This window comes from Stenella coeruleoalba (assembly GCF_951394435.1).
Source record: "Stenella coeruleoalba genome assembly, chromosome: 1".
NCBI lineage: Eukaryota > Metazoa > Chordata > Mammalia > Artiodactyla > Delphinidae > Stenella > Stenella coeruleoalba.
Genome location: NC_137169.1, coordinates 109,557,487 through 109,577,330, shown reverse-complemented (window position 1 = coordinate 109,577,330; position 19,844 = coordinate 109,557,487).

The window sequence follows — 19,844 nt, the reverse complement described above, 5'->3', positions numbered from 1 at the left end:
TCCTGAGACTCTTTCTGCTGCTGCTGCTGCTGTATCACAGGCTTTCCTTTCTCCTGTGACTCTTTCTGCTGCTGCTGCTGCTGTTCCACAGGCTTTCCTTGCTCCTGTGACTCTTTCTGCTGCTGCTGTTCCACAGGCTTTCCTTGCTCCTGTGACTCTTTCTGCTGCTGCTGCTGTATCACAGGCTTTCCTTTCTCCTGTGACTCTTTCTGCTGCTGCTGCTGTTCCACAGGCTTTACTTTCTCCTGAGACTCTTTCTGCTGCTGCTGCTGCTGTATCACAGGCTTTCCTTTCTCCTGTGACTCTTTCTGCTGCTGCTGCTGCTGTTCCACAGGCTTTCCTTGCTCCTGTGACACTTTCTTCTGCTGTTGCTGTTCCACAGGCTTTCCTTGCTCCTCTGACTTTTGCTGCTGCTGCTGCTGCTGCTGCTGCTGCTGCTGCTGCTGCTGCTGTTCCTGCTGCTGTGGCTCCTGTTGCCGTGGCTCACACTCTTTCTTGGGCACCTCCTTCACAGGAGTTGTGTGTTTCTTCCCGAACTCCATGGGATCCTTCCCTGGGATCTCCGAGGGTACCTTCTGGAATGGGGCAGGCAGTGGAGTTGGCTGCTTCACTTGCTCCTGCTGGATGTTGGTGGGAGGAGAAACAGGCTTGAGGGGCTCCTTACTGGGGGCAGGGGGCAAGGTCACTGGCAGAGTACATTGCTGAGACATCTTGGAAGCTGCTTTAGGTCAACCTGAAAATCAGGATGGGTCAGAGGGTTAATTGAAGGCAAGGAAGTAGATGAACCCCTGGAAATATGCAGCAGCGCCTGGTTTCTCAGCATCCTCTCTTCCCTTGGGTGGGGGTACTCTCCCACCCACGCTGGGCTATCATTCCCCAGAAGCAGCAGAGTGAAGGGTAGGAATGGAGAGGGGCAGGGAAAGGCCCTCCTGGGAGCCTCTTGTTCCCAAGAGACAACAAAGAGGACTCTCCAGAGGTGCTCTGCAAAGGTGGGCTGGGTACCACTTCACCTCCTGCTCTTGCCTATCCTTGTCTCTCCCTTGTTTCTGACCTTCATGTACAAAGAAGAGAGATGAGCTCTGGGATTATGACAGGAAGAGGGAAGGTGCCACGAAAAGAAAGGTCTCCTGGAGAACTCCCGAGTCCTGGAAAATCAGTAGCCCATCCCGAGAGGATCTGAGAGGTGAGGGTGCACGCCCTGGACTGGAGTCACATGACATGATCTCAGCTTAAATCTCCCAGTGAAATGCTGTGTGGTTCTGCGAAAGTCATTTAGCCCCTCTGGACCTCAGGTTTCTCCTCTGTAAAATGAACAGATTGGCCTATTCAGCTCCAGAGCTGCTTTCTCTCCTGACCATCTGAGCTTTAGCTGGTGGTGGTGGGAGGGGGCTGGAAGGTTGCTGAGAGTTGGAGTTGGTTCTTTCAAGTCTCCTACTTCTAAGCTGGGTTTCCCTGTCCCTGCTCAGCCTGGGTTCTCCAAATAGAAAGTGTTCCCCATGCTGCATTTCTCCCTTTGGTAGCACAGCCAAGAGTTACAAGCATGTCCCCGGACACCCTGCCTCCATAAAGAAGGCAAAATCACAGTCAGCCCAAATCAATCAGGAGAGAAACTGGCCATATTTCCCCTTTATCCCCATCTTACTCCTCTCTCTGTCTCTTTCTATTTCTCTGTCTCTCTGCCTCTCTGTCTCTCTGCCTTTCTTCCTCTCTCTCTCTCTCTCTCTCTCTCTCTCTCTCTGTCTCTCTCTCTCTCTCTAAAATACGGTCCCAAGAAAGTATGGGGTAGGAGGAGATTGCTGTCTGTTCTGTGTTTCCATACCATGGCACCTAGCCCTCAGCACAGTGACCTGAGCCCTTCAAGAAGGACAGTAGTCCTGTTGAATCCAGCACACAAATGATACCTACACCCACCTGGCTGGCCACCCCCAGCCATGTTCTGGCCCGTGGGAGACCCCTGGTCCCAACCTTGGTTCTGCCAGCTAACACTTACCTGACTCACAGTGAGGATGGCTGCAGAAGCTTCTAGTGGAACACTGAGCCGAGCAGGGGCCGGGGTGCCCTTTATACTGTTCCTCAGCCTCGCCTCTCTCCCAAGGTGAAGGAGATGGACTGGTTTCACCACTCCTGTTGGTCTACTTCCTCTAGCCCCTTCCTGACTCATCATAGGAACCTTAAGCAAAAAACCCGTCAGGGCCCCTTTTCACAGGGACACACAGCTCCTGCCTGGCCAGAGGGCTCTGGGGGCTCATTCACTCCTGTGATCCTCGCGACCTGGGCACAGGGAGGTGAGGGAGGCATCTCAGGAACCTGGTCCCCTTTTCCTCTTGTTTTGTGACCTCAGCCAAGCTTTTCTTCTGAATCTCAGTTTCTCCACCATACTGTTTCCAAAAGGAATATGAAAAGATTCCCAGCATCACTTATCAGCAGGGAAATATGAATCAAACCACAATGAGATATCCTCTCACACCGGTTAGAATGGCTACTATAAAAAAGTCAAAAGCTAACAAGTGTTGGCAAGGATGTAGAGAAAAGAGAACCCTTGTACACTGTTGGTAGGACTGTAAATTGCTACAGTTATTATATAAAACAATATGAAGGTTCCTCAAAAAATTAAAAATAGAACTACCATATGATTCAGCAATACCACTTCTGGGTATATATCTAAAGAAAATGAAATCAGTATCTTTTTTTTTTTTTTTAACATCTTTATTGGGGTATAATTGCTTTACAATGGTGTGTTAGTTTCTGCTTTATAACAAAGTGAATCAGTCATACATAAACATATGTTCCCATACGTCTTCCCTCTTGCGTCTCCCTCCCTCCCACCCTCCCTATCCCACCCCTCCAGGCTGTCACAAAGCACCGAGCCAATATCCCTGTGCCATGCGGCTGCTTCCCACTAGCTATCTACCTTACTACGTTTGTTAGTGTGTATATGTCCATGACTCTCTCTCGCCCTGTCACAGCTCACCCTTCCCCCTCCCCATAACCTCAAGTCCGTTCTCTAGGAGGTCTGCGTCTTTATTCCTGCCTTACCCCTAGGTTCTTCATGACATTTTTTTTTCTTAAATTTCATATATATGGGTTAGCATACGGTATTTGTCTCTCTCTTTCTGACTTACTTCACTCTGTATGACAGACTCTAGGTCTATCCACCTCATTACAAATAGCTCAGTTTCGTTTCTTTTTATGGCTGAGTAATATTCCATTGTATATATGTGCCACATCTTCTTTATCCATTCATCCGATGATGGGCACTTAGGTTGTTTCCATCTCCGGGCTATTGTAAATAGAGCTGCAATGAACACTTTGGTACATGACTCTTTTTGAATTTCGGTTTTCTCAGGGTATATGCCCAGTAGTGGGATTGCTGGGTCATATGGTAGCTCTATTTGTAGTTTTTTAAGGAACCTCCATACTGTTCTCCATAGTGGCTGAACCAATTCACATTCCCACCAGCAGTGCAAGAGTGTTCCCTTTCCTCCACACCCTCTCCAGCATTTATTGTTTCTAGATTTTTTGATGATGGCCATTCTGACTGGTGTGAGATGATATCTCATTGTAGTTTTGATTTGCATTTCTCTAATGATTAATGATGTTGAGCATTCTTTCATGTGTTTGTTGGCAGTCTGTATATCTTCTTTGGAGAAATGTCTATTTAGGTCTTCTGCCCATTTTTGGATTGGGTTGTTTGTTTTTTTGTTATTGAGCTGCATGAGCTGCTTGTAAATTTTGGAGATTAATCCTTTGTCGGTTGCTTCATTTGCAAATATTTTCTCCCATTCTGAGGGTTGTCTTTTGGTCTTGTTTATGGTTTCCTTTGCTGTGCAAAAGCTTTGAAGTTTCATTAGGTCCCATTTGTTTATTTTTGTTGTTATGTCCATTACTCTAGGAGGTGGGTCAGAAAGGATCTTGCTGTGATTTATGTCATAGAGTGTTCTGCCTATGTTTTTGTCTAAGAGTTTGATAGTTTCTGGCCTTACGTTTAGGTCTTTAATCCATTTTGAGCTTATTTTTGTGTATGGTGTTAGGGAGTGATCTAATCTCATACTTTTAAAAGTACCTGTCCAGTTTTCCCAGCACCACTTATTGAAGAGGCTGTCCTTTCTCCACTGTACATTCCTGCCACCTTTATCAAAGATAAGGTGTCCATATGTGCGTGGGTTTATCTCTGGGCTTTCTATCCTGTTCCATTGATCTAGCTTTCTGTTTTTGTGCCACTACCATACCGTCTTGATAAATGTAGCTTTGTAGTACAGTCTGAAGTCAGGGAGCCTGATTCCTCCAGTTCCTTTTTTCATTCTCAAGATTGCTTTGGCTATTCGGGGTCTTTTGTGTTTCCATACAAATTGCAAAATTTTTTGTTCTAGTTCTGTGAAAAATGCCCGTGGTAGTTTGATAGGGATTGCATTGAATCTGTAGATTGCTTTGGGTAGTAGAGTCATTTTCACAATGTTGATTCTTCCAATCCAAGAACATGGTATATCTATCCATCTATTTGTATCATCTTTTTTTTTTTTCCATAGAGGTTATTTATTTATTTATTTATTTATTTTTTAACATCTTTATTGGGGTATATTTGCTTTACAATGGTGTGTTAGTTTCTGCTTTATAACAAAGTTAATCAGTTATACATATACATATGTTCCCATACCTCTTCCCTCTTGAGTCTCCCTCCCTCCCACCCTCCCTATCCCACCCCTCCAGGCTGTCACAAAGCACCAAGCCAATATCCCTGTGCTATGCGGCTGCTTCCAACTAGCTATCTACCTTACTACGTTTGTTAGTGTGTATATGTCCATGACTCTCTCTCACCCTGTCACAGCTCACCCTTCCCCCTCCCCATAACCTCAAGTCCGTTCTCTAGGAGGTCTGCATCTTTATTCCTGCCTTACCCCTAGGTTCTTCATGACATTTTTTTTTCTTAAATTCCATATATATGGGTTAGCATACGGTATTTGTCTTTTTCTTTCTGACTTACTTCACTCTGTATGACAGACTCTAGGTCTATCCACCCCATTACAAATAGCTCAATTTCGTTTCTTTTTATGGCTGAGTAATATTCCATTGTATATATGTGCCACATCTTCTTTATCCATTCATCCGATGATGGGCACTTAGGTTGTTTCCATCTCCAGGCTATTGTAAATAGAGCTGCAATGAACACTTTGGTACATGACTCTTTTTGAATTTCGGTTTTCTCAGGGTATATGCCCAGTAGTGGGATTGCTGGGTCATATGGTAGCTCTATTTGTAGTTTTTTAAGGAACCTCCATACTGTTCTCCATAGTGGCTGAACCAATTCACATTCCCACCAGCAGTGCAAGAGTGTTCCCTTTCCTCCACACCCTCTCCAGCATTTATTGTTTCTAGATTTTTTGATGATGGCCATTCTGACTGGTGTGAGATGATATCTCATTGTAGTTTTGATTTGCATTTCTCTAATGATTAATGATGTTGAGCATTCTTTCATGTGTTTGTTGGCAGTCTGTATATCTTCTTTGGAGAAATGTCTATTTAGGTCTTCTGCCCATTTTTGGATTGGGTTGTTTGTTTTTTTGTTATTGAGCTGCATGAGCTGCTTGTAAATTTTGGAGATTAATCCTTTGTCGGTTGCTTCATTTGCAAATATTTTCTCCCATTCTGAGGGTTGTCTTTTGGTCTTGTTTATGGTTTCCTTTGCTGTGCAAAAGCTTTGAAGTTTCATTAGGTCCCATTTGTTTATTTTTGTTGTTATGTCCATTACTCTAGGAGGTGGGTCAGAAAGGATCTTGCTGTGATTTATGTCATAGAGTATTCTGCCTATGTTTTCGTCTAAGTGTTTGATAGTTTCTGGCCTTACATTTAGGTCTTTAATCCATTTTGAGCTTATTTTTGCGTATGGTGTTAGGGAGTGATCTAATCTCATACTTTTAAAAGTACCTGTCCAGTTTTCCCAGCACCACTTATTGAAGAGGCTGTCCTTTCTCCACTGTACATTCCTGCCACCTTTATCAAAGATAAGGTGTCCATATGTGCGTGGGTTTATCTCTGGGCTTTCTATCCTGTTCCATTGATCTAGCTTTCTGTTTTTGTGCCACTACCATACCGTCTTGATAAATGTAGCTTTGTAGTACAGTCTGAAGTCAGGGAGCCTGATTCCTCCAGTTCCTTTTTTCATTCTCAAGATTGCTTTGGCTATTCGGGATCTTTTGTGTTTCCATACAAATTGCAAAATTTTTTGTTCTAGTTCTGTGAAAAATGCCCGTGGTAGTTTGATAGGGATTGCATTGAATCTATAGATTGCTTTGGGTAGTAGCGTCATTTTCACAATGTTGATTCTTCCAATCCAAGCACATGGTATATCTCTCCATCTATTTGTATCATCTTTAATTTCTTTCATCAGTGTCTTATAATTTTCTGCATACAGGTCTTTTGTCTCCTTAGGTAGGTTTATTCCTAGATATTTTATTCTTTTTGTTGCAATGGTAAATGGGAGTGTTTTCTTGATTTCACTTTCAGATTTTTCATCATTAGTATATAGGAATGCCAGAGATTTCTGTGCATTAATTTTGTATCCTGCCACTTTACCAAATTCATTGATTAGCTCTAGTAGTTTTCTGGTAGCATCTTTAGGATTCTCTATGTATAGGATCATGTCATCTGCAAACAGTGACAGCTTTACTTCTTCTTTTCCGATTTGGATTCCTTTTATTTCCTTTTCTTCTCTGATTGCTGTGGCTAAAACTTCCAAAACTATGTTGAATAAGAGTGGTGAGAGTGGGCAACCTTGTCTTGTTCCTGATCTTAGTGGAAATGCTTTCAGTTTTTCACCATTGAGGATGATGTTTGCTGTGGGCTTGTCATATATGGTCTTTATTATGTTGAGGAAAGTTCCCTCTATGCCTACTTTCTGCAGGGTTTTTATCATAAATGGGTGTTGAATTTTGTCAAAAGCTTTCTCTGCATCTATTGAGATGATCATATGGTTTTTCTCCTTCAATTTGTTAATATGATTTATCACATTGATAGATTTGCATATATTGAAGAATCCTTGCATTCCTGGAATAAACCCCACTTGATCATGGTGTATGATCCTTTTAATGTGCTGTTGGATTCTGTTTGCTAGTATTTTGCTGAGGATTTTTGCATCTATGTTCATCAGTGATATTGGCCTGTAGTTTTCTTTCTGTGTGACATCCTTGTCTGGTTTTGGTATCAAGGTGATGGTGGCCTCGTAGAAGGAGTTTGGGAGTGTTCCTCCCTCTGCTATATTTTGGAAGAGTTTGAGAAGGATAGGTGTTAGCTCTTCTCTAAATGTTTGATAGAATTCGCCTGTGAAACCATCTGGTCCTGGGCTTTTGTTTGTTGGAAGATTTTTAATCACAGTTTCAATTTCAGTGCTTGTGATTGGTCTGTTCATATTTTCTATTTCTTCCTGATTCAGTCTTGGCAGGTTGTGCATTTCTAAGAATTTGTTCATTTCTTCCAGATTGTCCATTTTATTGGCATAGAGTTGCTTGTAGTAATCTCTCATGATCTTTTTTATTTCTGCAGTGTCAGTTGTTACCTCTCCTTTTTCATTTCTAATTCTATTGATTTGAGTCTTCTCTCTTTTTTTCTTGATGAGTCTGGCTAGTGGTTTATCTATTTTGTTTATCTTCTCAAACAACCAGCTTTTAGTTTTATTGATCTTTGCTATTGTTTCCTTCATTTCTTTTTCATTTAGAAATCAGTATCTTGAAGAGATACCCCATGTTCATTGTAGCATTATTCATGATAGCCAAGATATGGAAATAACTTAAATGTCAGTGGATGAATGGATAAAGAAAATGTGGTATATAACATTATATTATATTTTGATGTAATATAGATATAATACATGATATATTATTTTGTCTTAGAAAGGGAGGAAACCCTGATATTTGTGACCAAAAAAGCTGAACTTATAGTAGCAGAGGGGAGAATAGTGGTTACAAGAAACAGTGGTGTAGGGGAAAAAGGGAGATTAGAAAAAAAGAAAAAAAGTAGAACGGTGGTTGCCAGAGCTTGTGGGGAGAAGGTCATGGGGAATTGTTGTTTAATAGGTACAGAGTTACAATTTTGCAAGATGGATGGTGGTGAGGGTTGCACGACAACATGAATGTACTTAATACCTCTGAACTGTACAATGATTAATATAGTAAATTTTATGTAATATTTATTTCACCACAATGGAAGAGAAAATAAAGTACTACTGGGTTATAGCCCAAAGTATAAAATAAATATTCATGAGTACATGCTGACATAAATAAATGATTAAGTGCATATGTCCATATATATATACATACATAAGGAGAGGGAAGAGATACATTTCCTATACAGGACATTCAACATAATTTATGATGACACTCCACCCTCAGTGATGGGGAGCTTAACATCCCACATTTTTTTTTTTAGATGTTGGGGGTAGGAGTTTATTAATTTATTTATTTATTTTTGCTGTGTTGGATCTTCGTTTCTGTGCGAGGGCTTTCTCTAGTTGTGGCAAGCGGGGGCCACTCTTCGTCGCCTTGCGCAGGCCTCTCTCGATCGCGGCCTCTCTTGTTGCGGATCACAAGCTCCAGACGCGCAGGCTCAGTAGTTGTGGCTCACGGGCCTAGTTGCTCCACGGCATGTGGGATCCTCCCAGGCCAGGGCTCGAACCCGTGTCCCCTGCATTAGCAGGCAGATTCTCAACCACTGTAACACCAGGGAAGCCCCAACTCCCCACTTCTTAGTTGTGGGCTTTGCACAGTGACTTCCTTCCAAAGAATACAGTACAGTAATATGGGATGTTGGAGAGAGGATGAGGAGAGTGGCAAAGCCTGATAGATGTTACCTCAGCCAGGTGATCAAAGTGATAAATCATGTGAATAGTATGTCCCCTTTAAATAATGTGATGAAAAAGGCACTTTACCTCTGTGGTCTTCCTCTTAAAAACCCATAACTCCAGTCTAATCATGAAGAAAACATCAGACAAACCCAATTTGAGGGATATTCTATAAAATACCTGACCAGGACCCCTCAAAACTGTCAAGGTCATCAAAAATCAAGGAAAGTGAGAAACTGTCACAGTCAAGAGGAGCCTAAGGAGACAAGACAACTAAATGTAATGTGATATTCTAGATGGGATCCTGAAACAGGAAAAGACAGTAGGTAAAAACTAAAATAATAGGAATAAACCTTGAACTTCAGTTAATAATAATGTACCAATACAGTTTTGTTAATTATAATAATAAATGTGCTATACTAATGTAAGATGTTAATAATAAGGGAAACTGGGTGTGATGTGTATGGTAACTCTTTTTACTGTCTTCTTGACTTTTTCATAAATTGGAAACTGTTCTAAAGAAAGGTCTATTACACCTACTACTATATGTAAAATAGATATACAACAAGGATTTGCTGCATAGCATATGGAACTATATTCAATATCTTGTAATAACCTGTAATGGAAAAGAATCTGAAGTTGTACAGCTGAAACTAACACAATATTGTAAATCAACTATAGTTAAATAAACAAATTAAAAAAAGAAAATAACAGAGAAATAAGGTCTACGAAAAAATCAAAACCTAAGACCTCAAAAACATTTGCACATATTCTGGGTGTTTCTGATTACTTCTCACTGTGCCCCCAATCTCCCCAACCAGTTCTACTCAGACTTCCTTCTAACTCTTGTCCTGTTAGGAGGACTTGAGCCTTCATTCTCATCCTCTGAATAATGAGAGCCGCTGACAAGCATTAACTCAGGAGTGAGGTAGTTAGATCAGAATTTTAAGTAGAACACCCTGTCCTCTGTGTGATGGGTGGATTGCAGGGTGTGTGGAGACAGGGAGCAAAGGAGAACAGCTTGAGGGCCATTGCAATAGTTCAGGTGAGAAATGACCTCAGTCAAAGCTTGGGAGGTGTGGGTAAGGATAGCAAGGACTTGGTCTCTGCTGGAGAGTAGGGAAGCAAAGGAAAGGAGTGGAGAATGATGTGTTGTCTCTGGCTTCGGTGAATGCAGAGAAGGTATCATTACCCGAGAGAGAGAATACCTAAGGAGGAATGACAGTGGGTGTCCCTGGAGTTGGGTGGGCAGTAAGAGATACTAAGTGCCCTTCAACCTATTGAGTTTGGGTGCCTATGGCAGTCCCAAAAGGGATGTCCCTGACATATGCTCATGGCTGTGATGAAATAGCTTTGGGTAACTTGAGACAACCTGCCTGAGATGATGTGGTTAAGTAGTTAGAGCCAGGTGATTCCCAGGAAGGAGGGAGCCCCCACGTCCTGATGTGATTGATGGCAGGAAAGGCTACAGAAATGTCAGGGAGGGTAACCACTGCAATGACCTTGGATCTGTATTTCTCCAGGCTATTCAGCACTTTGGCTTCCATGATTCCAGCTGGCCCAACCTTTACTTCCTTTAGTGACACTGTCACTTTCTCCTTCAGAGACCAGTCCCAGGAGTCTCTCCTCTCCCCATCTTGCCCAGTTCTGCTTCTTTGCTTTCCTAAAGTCTTCCTTAACCATGGAAGCAGTTAGTAAGACTCTTGGAAACCATGAGGACATTCTATGGAGAGAAAACCTGGGCAGGGACCAGAACCCAGGTGGAGCCTCCACTCCCTCCCCGTGCCTTTGGCCATGGGCTAGGATTGGGCTCCGGGGCTATAATGTAAAGCAGTGTTGAACTGAGATGAATAGATCCTCTTCCCCCAACCAGAATAACCTATCTCCTCTTCATGACTGCCAAGTGCTACTTTCAGGTGCATGAATGAAGTTGTTTCATGACTGCTAAGTGCTCCTTTCAGGTGCATGAATGAAGTTGTTTTGTTTTCTTTTGGTGTTGTTGTGATCTCATTTTTAGAAGCTGTTGAATGTATTGAATGGTTTGGGGAGCAGAATTAAAAAGGGGTCAAAATGTCTGTCCTCCTTTGGAAATTGGCCAAGAGTCATTTGCAACCATGAACCCCCACACAGGTTTCTATATGGTGAGCGACAGAGGGTAAAAAGCCAAAGAGAATACAGGATCCCAGGTCTTCCAGCATTTATTCTGTATTATTGTACACACTCACAGATTCAACAATAGTAGTGGGGATGCAGTCAGAGTTGCTGTAGTCACTGTCTCTTCAAGCAGAGGCTCTGGACACCTGAGGTTGGGATTGGGCTCATCAGGGGTGGGTGCTGGGCAATAGCTCCCCTCCCCCCCAAGCCCTATCCAAGGGACATGCAGAAGGACAGGGTCAGGTAGGTTCACAGATAAGGTGGGCCACCCAGGCTGGGGACTGGAGGTAAGCCAGGCCACTGGCTCTCTCTTCACTTGTGTGGGATTTCCAGGGGCCTCTGGGCCCCTAGGGGTGGTTACTTATATTTGGGGGACACTACACCTCCTGCTTCTTTAGGGTCAAGACTTCTCCCTTCAGTCGCTGGACTGGGTTGGTCTCTTGGACCTGGCCAGGAGTTGGGACAAGAAGAGGCTACTTCAGCAACCCCTCCTACTGCTTCAGCTGCTGCTCCCCTTTCTTTTCCAGTTGCTCATCTTTCTTTGCTAGCTCTTGATCCAGCCGCTGGCCCAAAACCTTCTTCTCCTGTTTCAGCTGTTCCACAGGCTTTCCTTGCTCCTGGGACTCTTTCTGCTGCTGCTGCTGCTGTCCCACAGGCTTTCCTTGCTCCTGGGACTCTTTCTGCTGCTGCTGCTGTTCCACAGGCTTTCCTTTCTCCTGTGACACTTTCTGCTGCTGCTGCTGTTCCACAGGCTTTCCTTGCTCCTGTGACTCTTTCTGCTGCTGCTGCTGCTGTTCCACAGGCTTTCCTTGCTCCTGTGACACTTTCTTCTGCTGTTGCTGTTCCACAGGCTTTCCTTGCTCCTCTGACTTTTGCTGCTGCTGCTGCTGCTGCTGCTGCTGCTGCTGCTGCTGCTGCTGCTGTTCCTGCTGCTGTGGCTCCTGTTGCCGTGGCTCACACTCTTTCTTGGGCACCTCCTTCACAGGAGTTGTGTGTTTCTTCCCGAACTCCATGGGATCCTTCCCTGGGATCTCCGAGGGTACCTTCTGGAATGGGGCAGGCAGTGGAGTTGGCTGCTTCACTTGCTCCTGCTGGATGTTGGTGGGAGGAGAAACAGGCTTGAGGGGCTCCTTACTGGGGGCAGGGGGCAAGGTCACTGGCAGAGTACATTGCTGAGACATCTTGGAAGCTGCTTTAGGTCAACCTGAAAATCAGGATGGGTCAGAGGGTTAATTGAAGGCAAGGAAGTAGATGAACCCCTGGAAATATGCAGCAGCGCCTGGTTTCTCAGCATCCTCTCTTCCCTTGGGTGGGGGTACTCTCCCACCCACGCTGGGCTATCATTCCCCAGAAGCAGCAGAGTGAAGGGTAGGAATGGAGAGGGGCAGGGAAAGGCCCTCCTGGGAGCCTCTTGTTCCCAAGAGACAACAAAGAGGACTCTCCAGAGGTGCTCTGCAAAGGTGGGCTGGTACCACTTCACCTCCTGCTCTTGCCTATCCTTGTCTCTCCCTTGTTTCTGACCTTCATGTACAAAGAAGAGAGATGAGCTCTGGGATTATGACAGGAAGAGGGAAGGTGCCACGAAAAGAAAGGTCTCCTGGAGAACTCCCGAGTCCTGGAAAATCAGTAGCCCATCCCGAGAGGATCTGAGAGGTGAGGGTGCACGCCCTGGACTGGAGTCACATGACATGATCTCAGCTTAAATCTCCCAGTGAAATGCTGTGTGGTTCTGCGAAAGTCATTTAGCCCCTCTGGACCTCAGGTTTCTCCTCTGTAAAATGAACAGATTGGCCTATTCAGCTCCAGAGCTGCTTTCTCTCCTGACCATCTGAGCTTTAACTGGTGGTGGTGGGAGGGGGCTGGAAGGTTGCTGAGAGTTGGAGTTGGTTCTTTCAAGTCTCCTACTTCTAAGCTGGGTTTCCCTGTCCCTGCTCAGCCTGGGTTCTCCAAATAGAAAGTGTTCCCCATGCTGCATTTCTCCCTTTGGTAGCACAGCCAAGAGTTACAAGCATGTCCCCGGACACCCTGCCTCCATAAAGAAGGCAAAATCACAGTCAGCCCAAATCAATCAGGAGAGAAACTGGCCATATTTCCCCTTTATCCCCATCTTACTCCTCTCTCTGTCTCTTTCTATTTCTCTGTCTCTCTGCCTCTCTGTCTCTCTGCCTTTCTTCCTCTCTCTCACTCTCTCTCTCTCTCTCTCTCTCTCTCTCTCTCTCTCTGTCTCTCTCTCTCTCTCTAAAATACGGTCCCAAGAAAGTATGGGGTAGGAGGAGATTGCTGTCTGTTCTGTGTTTCCATACCATGGCACCTAGCCCTCAGCACAGTGACCTGAGCCCTTCAAGAAGGACAGTAGTCCTGTTGAATCCAGCACACAAATGATACCTACACCCACCTGGCTGGCCACCCCCAGCCATGTTCTGGCCCGTGGGAGACCCCTGGTCCCAACCTTGGTTCTGCCAGCTAACACTTACCTGACTCACAGTGAGGATGGCTGCAGAAGCTTCTAGTGGAACACTGAGCCGAGCAGGGGCCGGGGTGCCCTTTATACTGTTCCTCAGCCTCGCCTCTTTCCCAAGGTGAAGGAGATGGACTGGTTTCACCGCTCCTGTTGGTCTACTTCCTCTAGCCCCTTCCTGACTCATCATAGGAACCTTAAGCAAAAAACCCGTCAGGGCCCCTTTTCACAGGGACACACAGCTCCTGCCTGGCCAGAGGGCTCTGGGGGCTCATTCACTCCTGTGATCCTCGCGACCTGGGCACAGGGAGGTGAGGGAGGCATCTCAGGAACCTGGTCCCCTTTTCCTCTTGTTTTGTGACCTCAGCCAAGCTTTTCTTCTGAATCTCAGTTTCTCCACCATACTGTTTCCAAAAGGAATATGAAAAGATTCCCAGCATCACTTATCAGCAGGGAAATATGAATCAAACCACAATGAGATATCCTCTCACACCGGTTAGAATGGCTACTATAAAAAAGTCAAAAGCTAACAAGTGTTGGCAAGGATGTAGAGAAAAGAGAACCCTTGTACACTGTTGGTAGGACTGTAAATTGCTACAGTTATTATATAAAACAATATGAAGGTTCCTCAAAAAATTAAAAATAGAACTACCATATGATTCAGCAATACCACTTCTGGGTATATATCTAAAGAAAATGAAATCAGTATCTTTTTTTTTTTTTTTTAACATCTTTATTGGGGTATAATTGCTTTACAATGGTGTGTTAGTTTCTGCTTTATAACAAAGTGAATCAGTCATACATAAACATATGTTCCCATACGTCTTCCCTCTTGCGTCTCCCTCCCTCCCACCCTCCCTATCCCACCCCTCCAGGCTGTCACAAAGCACCGAGCCAATATCCCTGTGCCATGCGGCTGCTTCCCACTAGCTATCTACCTTACTACGTTTGTTAGTGTGTATATGTCCATGACTCTCTCTCGCCCTGTCACAGCTCACCCTTCCCCCTCCCCATAACCTCAAGTCCGTTCTCTAGGAGGTCTGCGTCTTTATTCCTGCCTTACCCCTAGGTTCTTCATGACATTTTTTTTTCTTAAATTTCATATATATGGGTTAGCATACGGTATTTGTCTCTCTCTTTCTGACTTACTTCACTCTGTATGACAGACTCTAGGTCTATCCACCTCATTACAAATAGCTCAGTTTCGTTTCTTTTTATGGCTGAGTAATATTCCATTGTATATATGTGCCACATCTTCTTTATCCATTCATCCGATGATGGGCACTTAGGTTGTTTCCATCTCCGGGCTATTGTAAATAGAGCTGCAATGAACACTTTGGTACATGACTCTTTTTGAATTTTGGTTTTCTCAGGGTATATGCCCAGTAGTGGGATTGCTGGGTCATATGGTAGCTCTATTTGTAGTTTTTTAAGGAACCTCCATACTGTTCTCCATAGTGGCTGAACCAATTCACATTCCCACCAGCAGTGCAAGAGTGTTCCCTTTCCTCCACACCCTCTCCAGCATTTATTGTTTCTAGATTTTTTGATGATGGCCATTCTGACTGGTGTGAGATGATATCTCATTGTAGTTTTGATTTGCATTTCTCTAATGATTAATGATGTTGAGCATTCTTTCATGTGTTTGTTGGCAGTCTGTATATCTTCTTTGGAGAAATGTCTATTTAGGTCTTCTGCCCATTTTTGGATTGGGTTGTTTGTTTTTTTGTTATTGAGCTGCATGAGCTGCTTGTAAATTTTGGAGATTAATCCTTTGTCGGTTGCTTCATTTGCAAATATTTTCTCCCATTCTGAGGGTTGTCTTTTGGTCTTGTTTATGGTTTCCTTTGCTGTGCAAAAGCTTTGAAGTTTCATTAGGTCCCATTTGTTTATTTTTGTTGTTATGTCCATTACTCTAGGAGGTGGGTCAGAAAGGATCTTGCTGTGATTTATGTCATAGAGTGTTCTGCCTATGTTTTCGTCTAAGAGTTTGATAGTTTCTGGCCTTACGTTTAGGTCTTTAATCCATTTTGAGCTTATTTTTGTGTATGGTGTTAGGGAGTGATCTAATCTCATACTTTTAAAAGTACCTGTCCAGTTTTCCCAGCACCACTTATTGAAGAGGCTGTCCTTTCTCCACTGTACATTCCTGCCACCTTTATCAAAGATAAGGTGTCCATATGTGCGTGGGTTTATCTCTGGGCTTTCTATCCTGTTCCATTGATCTATCTTTCTGTTTTTGTGCCACTACCATACCGTCTTGATAAATGTAGCTTTGTAGTACAGTCTGAAGTCAGGGAGCCTGATTCCTCCAGTTCCTTTTTTCATTCTCAAGATTGCTTTGGCTATTCGGGATCTTTTGTGTTTCCATACAAATTGCAAAATTTTTTGTTCTAGTTCTGTGAAAAATGCCCGTGGTAGTTTGATAGGGATTGCATTGAATCTATAGATTGCTTTGGGTAGTAGCGTCATTTTCACAATGTTGATTCTTCCAATCCAAGCACATGGTATATCTCTCCATCTATTTGTATCATCTTTAATTTCTTTCATCAGTGTCTTATAATTTTCTGCATACAGGTCTTTTGTCTCCTTAGGTAGGTTTATTCCTAGATATTTTATTCTTTTTGTTGCAATGGTAAATGGGAGTGTTTTCTTGATTTCACTTTCAGATTTTTCATCATTAGTATATAGGAATGCCAGAGATTTCTGTGCATTAATTTTGTATCCTGCCACTTTACCAAATTCATTGATTAGCTCCAGTAGTTTTCTGGTAGCATCTTTAGGATTCTCTATGTATAGGATCATGTCATCTGCAAACAGTGACAGCTTTACTTCTTCTTTTCCGATTTGGATTCCTTTTATTTCCTTTTCTTCTCTGATTGCTGTGGCTAAAACTTCCAAAACTATGTTGAATAAGAGTGGTGAGAGTGGGCAACCTTGTCTTGTTCCTGATCTTAGTGGAAATGCTTTCAGTTTTTCACCATTGAGGATGATGTTTGCTGTGGGCTTGTCATATATGGTCTTTATTATGTTGAGGAAAGTTCCCTCTATGCCTACTTTCTGCAGGGTTTTTATCATAAATGGGTGTTGAATTTTGTCAAAAGCTTTCTCTGCATCTATTGAGATGATCATATGGTTTTTCTCCTTCAATTTGTTAATATGATTTATCACATTGATAGATTTGCATATATTGAAGAATCCTTGCATTCCTGGAATAAACCCCACTTGATCATGGTGTATGATCCTTTTAATGTGCTGTTGGATTCTGTTTGCTAGTATTTTGCTGAGGATTTTTGCATCTATGTTCATCAGTGATATTGGCCTGTAGTTTTCTTTCTGTGTGACATCCTTGTCTGGTTTTGGTATCAAGGTGATGGTGGCCTCGTAGAAGGAGTTTGGGAGTGTTCCTCCCTCTGCTATATTTTGGAAGAGTTTGAGAAGGATAGGTGTTAGCTCTTCTCTAAATGTTTGATAGAATTCGCCTGTGAAACCATCTGGTCCTGGGCTTTTGTTTGTTGGAAGATTTTTAATCACAGTTTCAATTTCAGTGCTTGTGATTGGTCTGTTCATATTTTCTATTTCTTCCTGATTCAGTCTTGGCAGGTTGTGCATTTCTAAGAATTTGTTCATTTCTTCCAGATTGTCCATTTTATTGGCATAGAGTTGCTTGTAGTAATCTCTCATGATCTTTTTTATTTCTGCAGTGTCAGTTGTTACCTCTCCTTTTTCATTTCTAATTCTATTGATTTGAGTCTTCTCTCTTTTTTTCTTGATGAGTCTGGCTAGTGGTTTATCTATTTTGTTTATCTTCTCAAACAACCAGCTTTTAGTTTTATTGATCTTTGCTATTGTTTCCTTCATTTCTTTTTCATTTAGAAATCAGTATCTTGAAGAGATACCCCATGTTCATTGTAGCATTATTCATGATAGCCAAGATATGGAAATAACTTAAATGTCAGTGGATGAATGGATAAAGAAAATGTGGTATATAACATTATATTATATTTTGATGTAATATAGATATAATACATGATATATTATTTTGTCTTAGAAAGGGAGGAAACCCTGATATTTGTGACCAAAAAAGCTGAACTTATAGTAGCAGAGGGGAGAATAGTGGTTACAAGAAACAGTGGTGTAGGGGAAAAAGGGAGATTAGAAAAAAAGAAAAAAAGTAGAACGGTGGTTGCCAGAGCTTGTGGGGAGAAGGTCATGGGGAATTGTTGTTTAATAGGTACAGAGTTACAATTTTGCAAGATGGATGGTGGTGAGGGTTGCACGACAACATGAATGTACTTAATACCTCTGAACTGTACAATGATTAATATAGTAAATTTTATGTAATATTTATTTCACCACAATGGAAGAGAAAATAAAGTACTACTGGGTTATAGCCCAAAGTATAAAATAAATATTCATGAGTACATGCTGACATAAATAAATGATTAAGTGCATATGTCCATATATATATACATACATAAGGAGAGGGAAGAGATACATTTCCTATACAGGACATTCAAAATAATTTATGATGACACTCCACCCTCAGTGATGGGGAGCTTAACATCCCACATTTTTTTTTTTAGATGTTGGGGGTAGGAGTTTATTAATTTATTTATTTATTTTTGCTGTGTTGGATCTTCGTTTCTGTGCGAGGACTTTCTCTAGTTGTGGCAAGCGGGGGCCACTCTTCGTCGCCTTGCGCAGGCCTCTCACGATCGCAGCCTCTCTTGTTGCGGATCACAAGCTCCAGACGCGCAGGCTCAGTAGTTGTGGCTCACGGGCCTAGTTGCTCCACGGCATGTGGGATCCTCCCAGGCCAGGGCTCGAACCCATGTCCCCTGCATTAGCAGGCAGATTCTCAACCACTGTAACACCAGGGAAGCCCCAACTCCCCACTTCTTAGTTGTGGGCTTTGCACAGTGACTTCCTTCCAAAGAATACAGTACAGTAATATGGGATGTTGGAGAGAGGATGAGGAGAGTGGCAAAGCCTGATAGATGTTACCTCAGCCAGGTGATCAAAGTGATAAATCATGTGAATAGTATGTCCCCTTTAAATAATGTGATGAAAAAGGCACTTTACCTCTGTGGTCTTCCTCTTAAAAACCCATAACTCCAGTCTAATCATGAAGAAAACATCAGACAAACCCAATTTGAGGGATATTCTATAAAATACCTGACCAGGACCCCTCAAAACTGTCAAGGTCATCAAAAATCAAGGAAAGTGAGAAACTGTCACAGTCAAGAGGAGCCTAAGGAGACAAGACAACTAAATGTAATGTGATATTCTAGATGGGATCCTGAAACAGGAAAAGACAGTAGGTAAAAACTAAAATAATAGGAATAAACCTTGAACTTCAGTTAATAATAATGTACCAATACAGTTTTGTTAATTATAATAATAAATGTGCTATACTAATGTAAGATGTTAATAATAAGGGAAACTGGGTGTGATGTGTATGGTAACTCTTTTTACTGTCTTCTTGACTTTTTCATAAATTGGAAACTGTTCTAAAGAAAGGTCTATTACACCTACTACTATATGTAAAATAGATATACAACAAGGATTTGCTGCATAGCATATGGAACTATATTCAATATCTTGTAATAACCTGTAATGGAAAAGAATCTGAAGTTGTACAGCTGAAACTAACACAATATTGTAAATCAACTATAGTTAAATAAACAAATTAAAAAAAGAAAATAACAGAGAAATAAGGTCTACGAAAAAATCAAAACCTAAGACCTCAAAAACATTTGCACATATTCTGGGTGTTTCTGATTACTTCTCACTGTGCCCCCAATCTCCCCAACCAGTTCTACTCAGACTTCCTTCTAACTCTTGTCCTGTTAGGAGGACTTGAGCCTTCATTCTCATCCTCTGAATAATGAGAGCCGCTGACAAGCATTAACTCAGGAGTGAGGTAGTTAGATCAGAATTTTAAGTAGAACACCCTGTCCTCTGTGTGATGGGTGGATTGCAGGGTGTGTGGAGACAGGGAGCAAAGGAGAACAGCTTGAGGGCCATTGCAATAGTTCAGGTGAGAAATGACCTCAGTCAAAGCTTGGGAGGTGTGGGTAAGGATAGCAAGGACTTGGTCTCTGCTGGAGAGTAGGGAAGCAAAGGAAAGGAGTGGAGAATGATGTGTTGTCTCTGGCTTCGGTGAATGCAGAGAAGGTATCATTACCCGAGAGAGAGAATACCTAAGGAGGAATGACAGTGGGTGTCCCTGGAGTTGGGTGGGCAGTAAGAGATACTAAGTGCCCTTCAACCTATTGAGTTTGGGTGCCTATGGCAGTCTCAAAAGGGATGTCCCTGACATATGCTCATGGCTGTGATGAAATAGCTTTGGGTAACTTGAGACAACCTGCCTGAGATGATGTGGTTAAGTAGTTAGAG